This window comes from Zingiber officinale, chromosome 11A (assembly GCF_018446385.1).
Source record: "Zingiber officinale cultivar Zhangliang chromosome 11A, Zo_v1.1, whole genome shotgun sequence".
NCBI lineage: Eukaryota > Viridiplantae > Streptophyta > Magnoliopsida > Zingiberales > Zingiberaceae > Zingiber > Zingiber officinale.
The window spans coordinates 29,637,888-29,656,406 of NC_056006.1; the positions used below are offsets into that span (position 1 = coordinate 29,637,888).

The following is an 18,519-nucleotide window of genomic DNA, read 5'->3' on the forward strand; positions in this document are numbered from 1 at the left end:
ATAATTACTTAGCTGAAAATAATTATAATAAACACTTTTCTTTGAAAAGGAGTTTCTTGCAAAGATACTTAGCTTTAATTATAATAATTTAAGACTTTTAGCTAACTTAGAGATTCTTTGAAAATACTTTAGCTTTTAAAACTTAAATTTAGATTAAGAAATCTTTTCCCAACAAAAATTTTGCTCAAAAACTAAGTTTGGAATGTAGTTTAGCTAAGAATTTTTCAAAAAGAAACACTTTAGGGTTTCAAAAAAGTAATTTTACTTAGTTAATTTTGAAAAAGTACTTAGCATAAATAGTATCAATTTGTATAACTTTAGCTAAGTTCACTTTCACTTTAAAAAATTAAGACAATTTTCTTAAAGAATTTATTTTTTCCAAAAAAATCTTCACCTTTTTTTCACTCCCCCTTGATTAATACCAAAATAATTTTGAGGATTCTAGAGTCCAAACATGTAATTAAAAAAAATAATTATTTTATATTTTCCTAATTTTCCATCTCACCCATTCTAGGTTATCAAGTATGTTCAGCTTATGAGTGAGTGTGAGATAGAGTTAATTTTATTTTAATTTTATCAATATTTAAGAAAAATATTGAGATTTAAAATATAAGTTTAAATTTTCAATGAGTTTGATTTTTTTTAAAAATAGTAAATATTTAAATTTTTGAAGATTTTGAAAATATAAAAAAAAAAGTTTGAAATGATAATCTTAAGCATGAGTTGAAAATTAATTTTTAAAGTCTAAGAATTAATAAAAAAAATTAATTATAATAATTAAGATTTTTGAACTTTTACTATGATTGAGATTTTAAATTTATTAAAGATAATTAACTTTTTGGAATTAATTATGATAATTATAATGATTTGAAAGTAATGATCATTTCGAACAATAATTTGAAAATATTTATAGAATTAAGTAAGATTTTAAATTTAATTATGATTTAAAAAATAATTATAATATTAAGTGAGATTTTGAAATTAATTATGATTTTAAAATTAATTATAACATTAAGTGAGATTTTGAAATTAATTATGATTTTAAAATTAATTATAATTTCGAAATTAAGATTAAAATTAGTTAATTTAAATTGATTAAATTGAATTAAGGTTGATTAATTAGGTTAGGTTAAATAAATTCGACTAAGTTCATCCTAGGTCCATCTCACCCGATTCTAAGTTGTTAATTAGGAACCTTGTATGTTGTTGTGAGATGGTTAACTTTAATTTAGATTATGTTTAAAGATTAATTTACATTTGAGTTAAACTTAAGTTTTTCAATTAATTAATTAAATACACATTTCAAGGATCGACTCCCAGGTTATGGCGAGGCACTAGGCCTTCTTGGGTATGAGATCATCCACCACTTCTAGACAGAGTCTTTCAAAGAAATTATATATTTAATTTTCTTTTTGAAATCCCTAGGTTTAACTAAACAAGTGTAAATTATGCCTAGGTCCTTAATCTAGCCTAATCTAAGCATGCATATTATAAATAAAATAACAATCATCGAACAATTCTATTTATTGGTTAAGACAGTTTTTTCTATTGGTTCCCCCTCGATCATAGCTTCGATATGGTCTATCAAGATAATGTACTTGATCCTTTGGGACCCAATACTGACCAAGTCCAACTTGATTGACCAAGTTGGACTTAGGTACCCATGCTTGCACTACCTTTCTATTTGGTCTGTTAACAAGTGACAAATATGAACGGTATTTTCTTTTTATTCTAAATCCTAGTTTGGATCGATTGTATATGACCTTCTGTTTTCTAAGAATCAAGTTAAGATTCTTGGAGCTTAGTATAAACCATTCCAATGAAATCTTCAAATCCTTGACTTGAGTTTTCAGGCTGGAATTCTCTTCCTCAAGCTTTTGAACTTGAGTTGAGGTTCCAGTTTGAATCAGGTCAGTCAAGGATTAGGAGATAGTCACTTCTTTAATGACTATTATCTCCTTTAGAAGTGATTTGATTCGAATGTTAGATTTAGCTAATTTATGCATCAAATAATTTAACTAAGTTATATAACTGAGAAGTACTTACAAAAAGGTTAGGCCCATCGAAAACATATACTGATCCGTGGCTTATCTCAGACTCAGCTTCCAATTCATCCTCGCTTCCAGATTCGTTGACTTGGTCCCGACCGTCAGTGCAAGGTAGCTCGTCTGTTCGAGTTCTTCATCGTCAGATTCTTTTGAAGAAAACTCATCCCAAGTCGCCTTCAGAGCTTTCTTCTTTCTTTGCTTCTTCGCATCCTTCTGATTCGTACAATTTGCTTTGATATGCCCCTTTTGATTACAACCATAGCAGATTACCTCGAACTTAATCTTTGAGCTTGGTTGGGCCTCTTTAGACTGGATCGCCTTCTTGATGTCCTTCTTGTTGAAGCTGTTCTTCTTTTTGTAAAATTTTCTCACCAAGTTGACGAGTTTGACCGTGAGTTCATCGTTGTCATCTTCTGAATCTGGTTCTTCTTCTGTCTCTGGTTTGGCTTTGCGTCTTGCTTTTGGTTTGCTTGCTTTGCTTGTACCTGCAATCAAAGCTATACCCTTCTCGATCGATCGAGCATTAACTTGTTCATGTAATTCAAATTCAGTAAACAACTCATTTAATTTAATTGAAGAGAGATCCTGGATACCTTATATGCATCTACCATTGATGCCCACAAGATAGTCCTTGGAAAAACATTAAGTGAATACCTAATTATGTCTCTATTTTCCACCTTTTGTCGTATTGCGTGGACACCGTTGAGGAGGTCTTGAATGGGTGCATGCAAGTGGCTCACCATTTCACCTTCCTATAATTTTATATTATATAACTTGTTAAGAATGAGATCCCTCTTACTTACCTTGGTGTCGGATGTTCCTTCATGTAATTCAATCAGCTTCTCCCATAGTTCTTTGGCGCTCGAGAACGGGCCAACGTGATTCAACTCCTCTTTCATCAGTCAACATTATAGGGTTCAGGTTGTCTTGGCATTGGCTTCTACTTTCTTTATCAGAGTTACGTCCCAGTTCTCGTATGATATTGGCTTACTGGGGCCATCAGGTGGGAGTTCCAGGCCGATTTTGATGATCATCCATACCTTAAAGTGTGTTTGAAGGTATGCCTCCATTCGGCCCTTCTAGTAGCCGAAGTCCTCTCCGATGAAGAGCGGAGGTTAGGCTGTACTGTAGCCTTCTTGAAGAGCCATAAAAACTTGCACAAGGAAAACAAAATGAAACTTGTCCCAGGACTTGATCCTGGATTAGTAGTGCGGGTTAAAAGAAAAATAAAATATGATTTCAAGTGGTGTTGCACCAACTTCGAGGAAAACTTCGATTACGAAAAGATGAATCAGAATGAGGCAAGAATACTGATTCTGATCGACTTCAAAAAATTGAAAATCACCACGAAAAATATGCTTGACTGGTGGTTGCACCAAATCGAAGCGACCCTCTCTGATACCAATTGTTGGATCGAGATGTGCTAGGGGGGGGGGGAGAATAGCGCTCGTAGCTTTCACTTTTCGTTCATTTCAGAAATCTCAAAATACGCAGTGGAATGTTAATAAAAACAAACATAAAGAACAAAGACACCAAGATTTTTTACTTAGTTTAGAGCCTATGGCGACTCCTACTCTAAGGACCGTACGTAAGAGTGCTTTAGATGGGAAAATACTAATCAATCCAGAATAGTACAGAGAATTACAATTGTAGTACAATAACTTTTGTAATAAACATAATATCGACAGCTCTTGTGAGAAATTCTTCTAGAAGAATCGTCGTCGGAGCTTTCAGGTGTCGTGGAGGCATTTTTTGAGCAGCTCGAAGAAGCATAAGTTGTTCGTTAAGATATTCTGCAGCTTCTAGTCAAGGCTCCTTAAATAGGCTGTTACAGGCACCTGGAACCCCTCCGGGCGCCTAGATCACATGACTCAGCCACTCTGCGTTCGCTACGTCAGCTTCCAGATCAATTTTGGGTCTTGGGCGCCCAGACCAACTCCGGGCGCCCGGACCAGCTGGGGGCGCCCGAATCAGTTCCGGGCGTCCGGACCCCAGGGCGCCTGGATCCCTTCTGGGCGCCCGGACCCCAGGGCGCCTGGATCCCTTTTGGGCGCTCGAACCTGCTTTCTCCAGCAACTTTATTTTTTGCAAAATAAATTAGTCCAGGCATAACACAATATAGAATATAAGAAATGCGATAGCCTCCGACTGTCTAGTTTTGACTTTGAGTTTCGTAGAAACTCTAGATCGAACCGACGCTTAATGTTCCCTCATCGGGGAATGCACCCTCATCTACTTCACTCAAGAGAGTATACTTGTTGCCAGTTGATCCTCCAGACCAACTGGACTTTTGCTCGGTGCTTGAGTCTTCCAATCTTCATGTTGGACATCCGCTTCACGACCCGTCCATACTTCCACCTGGTTCACGACACCAGGAATTTCCACCTAGGGTTACCACCCCCTAGGATTTTTCCAAAAGCTTCGACCCACAAAAACTTTCCGCCTAGGGTTACCACCCCCTAGGACCTAGGGTTACCGCCCGCTAGAGTTTTCCCTTTGCCTAACCGTAGATAGGACTTTTACCTAAGTAAACTTAGGACTTTTCTGCAATCTCAATAAGATATATTAGATAGCACAACAACTTCACTTTGATCCTTTTGACATAATCAAAACATAAGTTCGATCGTTGGATGCTTCCCACACCAACAACGACCACTTCAAGACAAAGACTTTTAAGGAAATTGAATATTTAACTTTTTTTAAAAAAAATCTTTGGTCTAACAAGTCAAGTGTCGATCAAAGCCTAAGTCCTTTTCTAACCATCCTAATCTAGGTAGAAAAAAGGAAAATAGTAAATCAAGCAATCAAGCAATCAAGCAATCAAGCAAATCTATCTAATAATAAAAATGGTATTTTTATTGACTCCGCTTGGATCATAGCCTCAATAAGGTCTATCAAGGTAATATATTTGATCCTTGGGGATCCAATATTAATTAAGTCTAACTTGATTAGTCAAGTTAGACTTATAGATGTTGGTTGGTACTTGGAAAACCTAGATGTTCCACTGTACAAAAATTTTGTACAAAGGTCTGAACCTTTTCCTAGCTACCATGTGTTCTTTTAAATTAAATTTTGGATCGCCTGCGGAACTTAACATGTTTGATCCAAAACTTAATCTATTTGTTCTTTTAGGTTTTGACTTGGATCTCCTGCGGAACTTAACACGTTCGACCCAAATCACCTTAAGTTATTAATTCCATTAAATATTAATTTCTATAATTGGTTCCCAGTACTGACATGGCGAGGCACATGGCATTCTTGGATATGGGAGCAACCACCATCGACTAGACAAAACCTTTTATGGAAAGCTAATATTTAATTTCCTAAAATAACTTTAGGTTAACCGAAAAGAACAATCAAATCACAAGGAAAAATAAAACAAAAGAACACAACATCGAAAAACATATTCGAAATACTAGAATCGTAAGCCTCTTGTATTTGGTATTATTTCCATAAATAACTAGTATGATGCGGAAAAGGAAAAACTACTAGTTATACCTTCTAGAAAGACCTCTTGATCTTCTACCGTATTCCTCTTTTAACCTTGGACGTTGTGTAGGCAACGATCTCCCGAGATGAGAAACCACCAAACACCTTCTTCTCCTCCTAGCTAGGTTCGGCCAAAACAAGAAAGCTTCACCAAGGAAGAAGAAAAAAAAACACCAACCAAACTCCAAGGGATGCAAGCTTTCTCTCCTTCTTCTCCAAGTAGTATCCGGCCACCACAAGAGCTCCAAGCCAATAGAAAGGTTCGGCCACCACCAAGAGGAAGAGGGGAAGAGAGGTTGGCCGGCCACAACACCAAGGAAAAGAGGGAGAAAATAATAGAGGTTATTCATCATGAAGGCACCCCCTCCCCTTCTTTTATATTCCTTGGCTTTGGCAAATAAGGAAACTTACTTATAATAAAATTTCCTTAACTTTCCTTGACAACAATTAATTAAGAAAAATTAAATAAAATTTCTTAATCAATTAATCATGGCCGGCCACATCATAGAGAGAAAATTAGGAGAGTTTTAATCAACAAATTAAAACTTCCTAATTTGTTTGCAGAAATTTTAAAAAAAAATTTCTCTTCAAAATTCCTTCATAGTTGATAAAAAGAAATTTCTATAATTTTAATTTTTCAACATGTGAATAATTTTTAAAGAGAAAATAAAATATCTCTCCAATCTACAAATAAGGAAAGAGATCTAATCTCTTTCTTTAATCTTTTGTAGATCCTTTTTAAAAGAGATATTTTAATTTTAATTCTCTTTAATAAATTATATCTTCCACATAAAAATTAAAATTAAAATTCTTTTTAATTAATTATGGCTGACCCCCTCTAGCTTGGGTTCAAGCTAGGGCCGGCCACCCTAAACCATGCTTAGGCCGGCCCTAGCTTGATTCCAAGCTAGCTTGGCCGGCCCCCTTTAGGTGGGTATAGAAGGTGGGTATAGGTGGGTATAGTACTCTATAAATAAGAGGCTACGATAGGGACCGAGAGGAGGAATTGGTTTTGGTCTCCTGATAAAATTAAGCATCCCGTGTTCGCCTCGAACGCACAACTTAATTTTATCAATAATAATTCATTCCACTAGAGAACTATTATTGAACTACCGCACCAATTCCAAATTACATTTTTGGGCTCCCTCTTATTATGAGTGTGTTAGTCTCCCTGTGTTTAAGATGTCAAATGTCCACTAATTAAGTGAGTTACTGACAACTCATTTAATTAATATCTTTATCCAAGAATAGTACCACTCAACCTCATCGTCATGTCGGACTAAGTCCACCTGCAGGGTTTAGCATGACAATCTTTATGAGCTCATCTTGGGGACATTATCAACCTAGATTACTAGGATACAGTTTTCTTTCTATAATCAACAACACACACTATAAATAATATCATTTCCCAACTTATCGAGCTTATTGATTTATTGAACTAAATCTCACCAATTGATAAATTAAAGAAATAAATATCAAATATATGTGCTTGTTATTATATTAGGATTAAGAGCACACACTTCCATAATAACTGAGGTAGTTGTTCCTTTATAAAGTCAGTATAAAAGAAACAACCTCAAATGGTCCTACTCAATACACTCTAAGTGTACTAGTGTAATTATATAGTCAAGATAAACTAATTCCTAATTACACTACGACCTTCCAATGGTTTGTTCCTTTCCATTTTGGTCGTTAGCTACTGTTTATAATTTATAAGGTACTGATAACATCATCTTCTGTATGTAGCACCACATACTATGTTATCTACAATATAAATTAATTGAACAACTACAACTAAATGTAGACAATTTGACCAAATGTGATTCTTTATTCAAAATAAATGTTTACAAAAGCTTAGGCTTTCAGTATACACTCCAACAATAGACTCATGCTTGAACTAGATTTCTATTGGTTCGATTTTCTAAAGAGAATTAAGATCTAGAGCGATGTTTAGCCTTATATCTAAGTTCGAATCAATTATATTCAACTCTTTGTTTTTCAAGAATCAAATCATGGTTCTTGGAACATAAAGTGAACCATTCTAATGTATCCTTGATTTCATTTACTTGACTTTTCAAAGTGGAATTCTCTTCCTCAAGTTGTTGGACTCCAGTTGAGGTTACATCTTGAATTTGGTCAGTCAAGAAACTTAGGTTAGTCACTTTCTTAAAGGCTATTATCTCCTTTTAGAGTGACTTGACCCAAACTTTAGACTTAGCTAACTTTCGCATCAAACGATTAATTAAATTATACAACTATTCTTTTGTAGGAGAATATACCTCATTATTTGGATCATCTGAAATAGATACAGATCCGTGGCTTCTATTGGACTCAACCTTCCATTCAATTTCGGGCTCTGACTCAGATTCGGTCTTGCCAATATGAGCTTATACTAGTAGAGCAAGGAAGCTCGCTTAAGCTTGTTTCTCTTTAGAGATGATTAAGATCCACATTGCATTCAGAGCTTTCCTTTTTCTTTTCATTTTGTTTGGACATTCCAGCTTGTAGTGACCCTTCTAGTTACACCCGTAGTAGGTTAGTTCTGATTTGGGCTTCATGGTTTGATTCAGACGGATTGCTTGCTCTTTGATTGGATAATCTTTTTCTTCTTAAGAATTTTCCGAACTAAGCTAACTAGTTCAACAGTGATCTCATCATTGTCAGAATATTATTCATCTTCAGATTTGGGTTTAGGTTGGTACTTGGCCTTTAACTTCTTTTTTGTGAGTTTTCCTTCAAGTAACATGATACCTTTCTCAATCAAAGTAGCATTAGATTGTTTATGAAGTTCAAACTTGGAAAATAGTTCATTTAATCTAATTAAACAAAGATCCTTAGAGACTTTGTAAACATCTACCATGAATGCCCTCAAAGTGTTTCTTAAAAAATTATTTAAGGCATACCTAATAACATCATAATTTTCCACTTTCTGATCAATCGCATGGAGAATGTTGAGCAGGTCTTGGATTTGAGCATGTAATTGCCTTGTCGATTTACTATCCTACATTTTAATATGATACAACTTATTTAAAATAAGGTCATGTTTACTTACTTTTGCACTAGAGGGGCCTTCATGTTATTCAATTAGCTTCTCCTATAGGTCCTTTGCACTTGAGATTGGACTAACTCAGTTCAGCTCTTCTTTGGTCAATCCACAATATAAGGTTTGGGTTACCTTTGCATCGACCTCAATCTTCTTATGAGTTGGTGCATCCCACTTGTCACAAGTGATGGGTACTCCATCTTCGATGGGGAATGTGAATTCAATTTGAATAATGATCCACATCTCCACCTAAGTCTTCAGGTGGTCCTTCATCTGGCTTTCCTTGTAGCCAAAATCCTCACCTAAGAAGAGGGGTGGGCATGATGTATTGTAGCCTTCTTGATGGGCCATTTGAAATCTTGAAAAAATAAAAATAAGGAAAACTTGTTCCAAGACTTGGTCTTGGATTAGTAGTGTGATAAAAAAGACTTATGAAAAAACTAAAGAAAAATAATGGCGTTGCACCAACTTCAAGAAATGAAAAACTAGAAAAAATCTAATCAGAAGGGGTGATAGCACTGATTTTGATCGACTCCGAAAATCTCAAGATGCAAAACCAGAATATTTTCAACAACGGAAACATGGAAAAATGCTTTTGCTCGAATGGTGATTTCACCAATTCAGAATGACCCTACTCTGATACCAATTTTAGGATCGAAAAGTGCTAAATGGGGGTGGATAGTACTTGTGACTTTTTATCATTTTTCACGTAAAACTATCGAGATAATCGTATAATGTTAAATAGGGGTGAATAGCACTTGCGTGCTCTTGTCGAAACTCTATCTAACAAACTTTATCCATCTCTAGACACCTGACCTGTCTAGGTGCATGGACTATGATGTGTGCCGACCAATCAATGTGCACCACCTCAGCTCCTGAGGTTGCCTGTTTGGCCCCTTCCAGAGCATCTAGACCAACCCCGGGTGCCGAGATATCCAGGTTCCTAGACCATCAGGATGCCTAGATAGCCTTTTTCTAGCTAGCTTCCAGCTTCATGATTCTACATCATAGAGTTAGCATAAATTATATGCATATAAAATATATGAAAGTGTCTGAACTATCCGATTCTGACTTTCATATTTTCGTGAAACATTAGGTCGAATTGATGCATACTATTTTCTCAATGGGGAATGTGTCCTCACCTACTTCTCTTAAGAGAGTTTACCTGATGCTAAATTAATCCTCCAGACCATTTAGACATTTACTCAGCATTTGAGACTTCAGGGCTTTTTGATAGAAGTCCAAACCCCAACCCGTCCAGTTTTCCACCTAGTGTTCATAACTATCAAGATTTTCACCTAGTGTCCTTGACCCTAGGATTTTTGTTCGACATCCTTGACCTGCCAAGACTTCATCCAGTCCCATGGACTAGGACTCCCTTGCCTAGCCATAACTAGGAAATTTTGTTGGTGCAATCGACGTATGCTTGATTGGTACAATCACGGTTTTGATGTGTGTGTTAAAGAGTTTAAGTTAGGTTTTCATATGTATTTGATATGTGTGTTTGAGTCTTGTAGGACTTGGTGAAACACACATGAGAAGCTTGGTGCAGCTAAGCTTGGGAAGCTCATCCTAGAGCTTGGATCCTTGAGTCGGTGAAGGATGGCGTGGAGGACATCCGAGGGACCGCTGGACGAGGAGCAACGAAGTGGAGCTGAGGGAAGCAGACTTCAAGGCAACGTGAAGGATGACACGGAGAGGAGCCGTGGGCTTAGGTGTATCTGAGGGATGAAGGCCAAGGAAGAGGACTTCAAGGGTGACTCCAGAGAGGATAAGTGTGCATATGTAACTAGGTGCAGTCTTAGCAGTCGACTGCACCAATCGACTACATGTTTTAGCAGTCAACTAGCAGCGAACAAAAGCATTCTGTTCACTCAACCAGTAGCGACCAGTCGACTGATACTTTTACTAGTTGATTGGTAAATGACCGTTGGCAAATTATTGGTGCAGTAAAGTAGCAGTTGGCTACCTCCAACGGTAACACCAGTTGACTAATGGTTTTGCCAGTCTATTGGTGCCAAGATGAGTTGATATGATGATAAACTTTCTCGTCTTATTTATAGGAAGCTTTGGGGCTTGAAGGAGGTTACTGATTATTTTTGAATCACTCCTTAGAAATTGTCTAAAGCTTCCAAGCCATTCTCCTCCTCCCAAACCTAAACTTCATCATTGTAAAGAGGAAGAGAGCCTTGTGAGAGGTTTGCTCCATTAAGAAGGAGTAAGAGCTAGTCGGAGATTGTCGGGGGCTGATCCACCGAAGGATTAAGCATTCGCCCACCTCAAGGACACGCCGTGGAGTAGGAGCTAGTAATCTTTGAACCACATAAACGATTGTCTTAGCTTTTGTGTTCTTACATATTGCTTTCATTGTTAGTTTCTATATTTCCTCTTGTGCAAACTAACGTCTTGTAGAGAAGAAATCAAAATTGAGGGTGACATAGCTATCCAACCCCCCTTCTAGCCGGCCACTGATCCCCTATAAGTGGTATTAGAGCAAGGAAGCTCTTCAACGGACTAATCGCCAAGAAGAGCAACATCATCAAATGGCCGGCTCAAGAATTCATCCACCCAAGTTCGAAGGAGAAGTCTCTTGGTGGAAGAAGAGAATGGAAGTATTTTTCGAAACCGATTTTGACATTATGCTAATCATGGAAAATAGTATCGAAATGCCTAGGGATCAAAACAATGAGATATTAGAGAAAATAAGATGGAACAAGAAGCAAAGGGAAGAACATCTAGCAAACTCAAAGGCCTTACATCATCTACTAAATGTCCTTCCCCAACAAGAAGTAACAAGAGTTGGAAACTACTCAAGCGCCAAGGAATTATGGGAAAAGCTAGTGGAGCATCATGAAGGGACATCAGAAGCAAAACTAGCAAGAAGGGATCTTCTCCAAACTCAACTCAACAATATCAAACTCAAAAAAGGAGAAAAGGTATCAATACTTCATGCTAGGATTAAAGAAATTTTGAATGGACTAACAAGTGTAGGTGAGAAACTTTCAAACCGAGATATCTTGATGAAAGCCATCAATGCCTTCCCAAGAACCTCGACATGGAGCTCCATTGTAGACTCATTCTACATTTCAAAGGATCTAGAGAAGAGCTCTCTAGATGAATTCTTTTCAACTAAGGAGCTTCATGAGACGCGAGTTGAAGGGCTAGATGGAGAAAGATCAAGAGGAGTAGCCATTGTGGCAAACAAGGGAAAGGGGAAGAAGAAGAAAGCTCCATCTCAATCATCTTCCGATTCCGAGGAGTCAAGTCCCTCAATGGATAGCGATCAAGAGGCATATATGGTAAGAAAGATGAGAAAAGCATTTAAATCCTTTTCTACTAACAAATCCCATGCTAGGAAAAATTCAAGAGGCAAAAGTAGGACAAGGAAGATCATTTGCTACAATTGCCAAAGAGAAGGATACATAAGAGATGATTGTCCTCTCTTGAAGAAGAAGGAAGGAAAGAAGAAGGAGGAGAAGAAGACAAAAGAAAAGGGGAAGAAGGCTCACAATCTAAAAGAAACATGGGATGATCCATCGTCATTGGAGGAAGAAGAGCATCATGTGTCCCATTTTACTCTAATGGGAATTGATGATGTAGCCTCCACCTCATCCGAACAAGAAGATGGAAGGAGCTCAAGTGAAGATGAAGAAGGGAGCTCAAGTGAAGGGGGAGGTCAAACATCGGATTCAGACTTCTCGGTAAGTGAGGTACATAATCTTCCTCCCCATGTTTTAATTAAAATTATTACAAATACAAATGATGATTTGTTTAAGGCAAAAAGAAAGAACAAATCTTTGAAAAATGATATTTGCATGCTTAAGGAAAAATTAGAATCTATGTGTTCTAAGGACAATGATTCATGTTTAGAAGAAGAAAATAAGGCCTTAAGGGAAAATGTAGAATACCTTACAAATGCCCTTAGGAAATTTGAAATTGGATCCAAAATCCTAAACATGATAATTGGGAGCCAAAGGGCATGTTTTAAGAAAAATGGGTTAGGATACAATGAACCCAACAATGAAAAGACCTACCATTGTCTACTTGCTAGGGGACAATAAAAAACCAAGATCATAGATAGAAGATGGATCCCCAAAGAATATTTAATTAACCCAATTAGAAAGAATTTCTATTCGGTGCCAAAATCAATCCTCAAGGGTTAGAGGAGTTTAGGTCAAGTCAACCATGGAAATCATAATTCAAATCTTTGAAAAATGGTTGACTTGAGACCTTAAGGGGGAGCACTTAGCCTTGATAGAAATTCATGATCAAAAGGGTTAAGTAGAGGTTACCTTTATCTCACAATGATTTGCATTATTCTCTAACCATAAATGTGAGATATTAGGATGATACAAATAATTCACATATGCTTATGGCATTTTGATGGGTTATGAAATGTATCAATTTTTAGTGATCATAGGGCAACTATGGGGAAAGCAAATGTTTAATTAATGGACATCTTGCCCATAGATCATAGTTGGATATTTTAAAATATTTTGAAAATAATTCTATGTTTTATTTACTGTAGTATAGTTATGTTGAAACATATGATTGCAAAACTAAGATTCAAATTGATACGAACTTGAGTGATTTTCAAAGTGTTTGAGCTTTTATCAAAACATCCAAAACATGATGAATTTTCATGGAAGCATATTTTTTCTTGTTAAAGAACATTATAAGTAATATGTTTCAAAATTTCATTATTTTTTGAATTTTCTAGAATTTTTTATGCATTTCTGAAGTTGGCTTCGGAAGGTAAAATTCAGATTAGTAATGTGCCAGTCGACTGCAACAGATGGCAGTCGACTGGTACCTATTTTCCAGTGCTGTTAAGAGCTGGTTTTGGGTATTTTTAGGTCCACATTGATAACATGGTATTTGTACTTGTTTGGTACAATTTTTGATGGTGTCAAAGGGGGAGAAATGAGAAGGTTTAAGTTAGAAACCTACTTGTGTGCAAACTTGAAAATTAAGGTTGAGAGCATATGTTAAGGGGGAGCTTGGGTATTATGCTTCATGTTTAAATATCGCTTTTAATTTTCATATTGTTATTTATGCCTAACTTAAACATATTGCCACACATCAAAAAGGGGGAGATTGTTGGTGCAATTGACCTATGCTTGATCGGTACGATCACGGTTTTGATGTGTGTGTCAAAGAGTTTAAGTTAGACTTTCATATGTGTTTGATATGTATGTTTGAGTCTTACAGGACTTGGTGAAACACACATGAGAAGCTTGATGTAGCTAAGCTTGGGAAGCTCATCCTAGGGCTCGGATCCTTGAGTCGGTGAAGGATGATGTGGAAGACATCTGAGGGACCGTCAGACGAGGAGCAACGGAGTGGAGCTGAGGGAAGTGGACTTCAAGGCAACATGAAAGATGACACAGAGAGGAGCCGCGGGCTCGGGTGCATCTGAGGGACGAAGGCCAAGGAATAGGACTTCAAGGGCGACTCCGGAGAGGATAAGTGTGAGTATGTAACTAGGTGCAGTCTTAGCAGTCGACTGCTAGTTTTAGCAGTCGACTGCATCAGTTGACTGCATGTTTTAGTAGTCGACTGGCAGCGAACAGAAGCATTTTATTTGCTCAGCCAGTAGCGACCAGTCGACTGATACTTTTACCAGTCGACTGGTAAATGACCTTTGGCAAACTGTTGGTGCTGTAAAGTAGTCGTTTGCTACCTCCAACTGTAACACCAGTCGACTGATGGTTTTGCCAGTCGACTGGTGCCGAGATGAGTTGATATGATGATCAACTCTCTGCTCTTATTTATAGGAAGCTTTGGGGCTTGAAGGATGTTACTGATTATTGTTGAATCACTCCTTAGCAATTGTCCAAAGCTTCCAAGCCATTCTCCTCCTCCCAAACCTAAACTTCATCATTGTAAAGAGGAAGAGAGCCTTGTGAGAGGTTTGCTCCACCAAGAAGGAGTAAGAGCTAGCCGGAGATTGCCAAGGATTGATCCACTTAAGGATCAAGTGTTCGTCTATCTCAAGGACACGTCGTAGAGTAGGAGCAAGTAATCTCTGAACCACGTAAATGATCGTGTTAGCATTTGTGTTCTTGCTCATTGCTTTCATTATTAGTTTCTATATTTTCGCTTATGCAAACTAACATCTTGTAGTGAAGAAATCGAAATTGGGGGGTGACCTAGCTATCCAACCCCCCTTCTATCTGGCCACCGATCCCCTACAATTTTCTACCTGGATAGTGGCCACTATGACTTCATTGCCTAGTTTCAACTAGGTCTTTCACCTTACCTAAGATCACTTAAGGCTTTCCTGCACACTTAGTCAGACTTGTTAGAACAATAAAAAACCTTAACTTTGAACTCATTGTCATTATCAAAACTTAGGTTCAATCATCTGGTGCTTGCTCCACCAATAGTAAGTCTTTGGCCAAACCATTACATGTCAAGAGAATGGTCTTCTTGGACACATGTTTGAGTAATTAGAATCCATGGGATAAGGAACTATTTCTTGGGCTAGATGTGACATAGTTAGTTTAATAGGGGCTGACACATAGACCATGTTATGAATTAAGTGGGTATAAGATGAGTGAAAGGAACATGTATACTAATTACATGGATGTTGAAGGGTTCTGAATTATTCTTGGATCAACTATAATTTTTTGGTCAATTGGGGGTCATGATGTACTATTAGGTACCACTTATGATTGATTTATAATTAATGGATAATTATAAATGACTGATGTGCATAGATTGTATACACTTGTTTAACATGTTTTGATGCACATTCACATACTTTGTACATGCTTTGTCTATGTATTTTCGTACTTCCAACTTTTCTTTTAGCATATTTACTCTTTTTGTTTGGAGATCTGCTTTTGTGCATTTTCTGTACACGGGAGTCAAATTTGGTGAATGTTTCCTGATCAAGGACAAATCTGCAAGCGAAGCAAAGGAGGAAGGCACCATTCTTGTACTTCACATGACCCTGGCATGGGGGGTTGCCCAGGCCATGTGTGGATCACTGCCCATGTGATTGCAGCAGGAAAGGAAGTGACCATGGTCGTGTGAACCTCACACGGACGTGCCAAGATGAGAAGCCAGAGGAAGCCAGGCCGTGCACACTACACAGCCCGTGCAATAATTCCAGAGGCCAAGAATGCCCTGGCCGTGTGCTTCACACGACCCGTGCAGGAGCTCCAGAGTTGGAGGTAGTGCAGCCCGTGTGGATCTACACGGCCATGCAAGGAGTGCAGTGGCAGAGCCAAACATGGTCGTGTCTCACACACGACCGTGTGAGACAGGCAGAGATGGGAGTGAGCCAGGTCGTGGCCCACACACGGCCAGGTCCTGGGGCCGTGTGGCGCCCGAATTTCTCCCTCTATATAAAGGTTTCTTCTTCATTTCAAAGGGGGATCTTCTCCCTTTTGGAGGGAATTCAAGATTTGGGCATTCCTCCACCTTCTTGGGAGGATTTATGGTGAATCATGGGCGGATCTTCAACGTTTCGACTCCGGGGAAAGAGGATTGGATCTTCATCATAGATAAGTTTTTCTTCCCTTTCTTTCTTGGATTTGGGGACCAAGATTCTTGTCTTTTCCTTATCTTTGGGTTTCTTTCCTTGTTCCATGGATTAGATCTCTTATTCTAGGATGGAGGGAGTATTTGTAATGGAGATTTGATGTAAACTCTTGTGGATTTGCCTAATTCCTATTTCTATGATTTTGCCCTGTTTGTATCTATTCTTTCTTGTGTGGATTGTTGTGATTAGGGCTTAAGTACCATGCTTGATTAAATGTTTGGATATCTTATGGATCTTGTAGAGGTAATTCCTCATTCAATTTTTCAAGGGGCGTTCGTGACAGGAACATGCCCGTGTAAGGACGTTTGAGGGGTAATCTTGAAGGGGGAATTAGGTATTTCAAGAGGGTAGGATAGATTGTATGTGTTTATATATTGTATCTTGATGCGGTTGAGGAGTGATGAATTCTATGTTGATTTTCTGAGGGACGCACGTGACAGGCAAGCCCGTGTAAGGATAACATGTTTCAGACCTAAGCCGGTTGTCTATTGCAAGAGGGAATCGACAACCTTCTACAAATAATGGATAAATGATGAATAAGATTTGGTAGATCGTTTACATTGAAGAACCTTACAAAGAAACCAAAACTCCTAGAACATACCTTTATCATTGCCTTTATTCTTGTTTCTTATTCTTTCATTTCTTTGTTTACATTTCATAGTTACACTTAGATTCTGTCAACCCATTGATTAGTTGTTTAGCTAACTCGCGTTGAGACATCTTTAGTGCTTATTTCAGTCCCTGTGGATACAATATCTTTTATTATTACTTACGATATTTCCCTACACTTGCGGAGGTCAACAAGTTTTTGGCGCCGTTGCCGGCGACTGCACTATAACATTAGGGATTATCTATTGAGTTAGACTAAACATAACTTTTCTTTTCTTTTCATTTGCATATTTGAATGTAATTGTTAGAATTCTGTTTCCATTAGTTTTTCCTTTCTTGTATAACATTCTTGTCAATTCTTTTTGTTATAATTCTAATTCTGCATTTTTGATTCTAACATTTTTTTTGTCTAACTTTTCTCTGTTTTTCTTTGGATTTAATTTCTTTCTTCTTTTTCTTTTGTAAACATATCTTGCTAATTTGTTCTTGTGTATGCGAAGATCTAACTTTGTAGGAGAACTTCTTCCTCTAGACCCTGAGATAGAAAGAACATTTCATAGAAGAAAAATTCTACAAAGGCAATAAGAAGAACAAGAACATTCTATCATGGCTAATAGACCACTAAAGGATTATGCAATACCTTACGCTAGGGGTTTTTGATCTAGTATTTCAAGGCCTTCAGTTGAAGCAAATAATTGTGAGATCAAACCTGTAATTATATCTATGGTGCAGCAAAATCAGTTTGGTGGAGGACCGCATGAAGACCCCAACCAACATTTAGAGGTCTTCTACGAGATATGCGGCACAAGGAAGATGAATGGTGTTCCTTCTGAGGCGGTGCGCCTATTATTATTTGGGTTCTCTTTGAGAGATAGAGCCAAGCAATGGTTAAACTCTTTGGCTCCAAATAGCATCACCACATGGGAGCAATGTGAGCAACAATTCCTTGACAAATTCTATCCTACAAGTAAAATGGCTCATATGAGGAACCTTATTGCAAGCTTCAAGCAAACGGACTCTGAATCTTTATTTGAAGCTTGGGATAGATACAATAGTATGCTCAGACAATGCCCACACCATGGTTTGGAAAGGTGGTTAGTGCTACATACATTTTATAACAACATCAATTATCATACAAATGTGTCCCTTGATTCAGCGGCTGGAGGGGCACTTATGAACAAGAGTTTGGATGAAGCCGAAGAGATAATTGAAAGTGTAGCACAAAATCACCATCAATGGGATAATGAAAGAAGTGGTGGTTATTCTTGTGTAAACCCAACAATAAAAGCATCAGGGAAGTTTGATGTCGATGTAGTTACTTTATTGGCTGCAAAACTAGATGCTCTCACAAAAAGGTTTGAGAACATGGGAGCTAGCTCAAGTACGGTCAATGCCATTGTTTCTTCTTGTGAAGTATGTGGAAGTTCTGAACATTCAAATGACTCATGTCCATTAGGGGCTATCACTGCACAAATTAATCAATTGGAACAATGTGATGTAATCATGTGTTTTAATCAAAGGCAGAACAACCCATACTCAAATACCTACAACCCTGGATGGAAGAGTCATCCTAATTTCTCTTACAGAAATAACTAAGATCAGGGACCATCCATGGGGGCAAGGCCTAATTTTTAGCCTGGGCAGCATAATTTTCAACAACACCAATCTTCTCAAGGCTTTCCTATGTCTAAAATTGAAAAGATGTTTGAAGAAATTATCTCCAATCAGAATGACATGAAGCAGGACATTTTGAAACTTACACAGAGAATGGATAATTC

General features: G+C 37.5%; 1 non-coding gene across 1 annotated transcript; it reads right to left on the reverse strand.

Moving 5' to 3' along the window:
* Nucleotides 1-17,720: 17,720 nt before the first annotated feature.
* On the reverse strand, nucleotides 17,721-17,826 carry LOC122033213. Its single transcript, XR_006126452.1, has one exon. It is a non-coding gene; the product is annotated as a small nucleolar RNA R71 (small nucleolar RNA).
* Nucleotides 17,827-18,519: the final 693 nt, after the last annotated feature.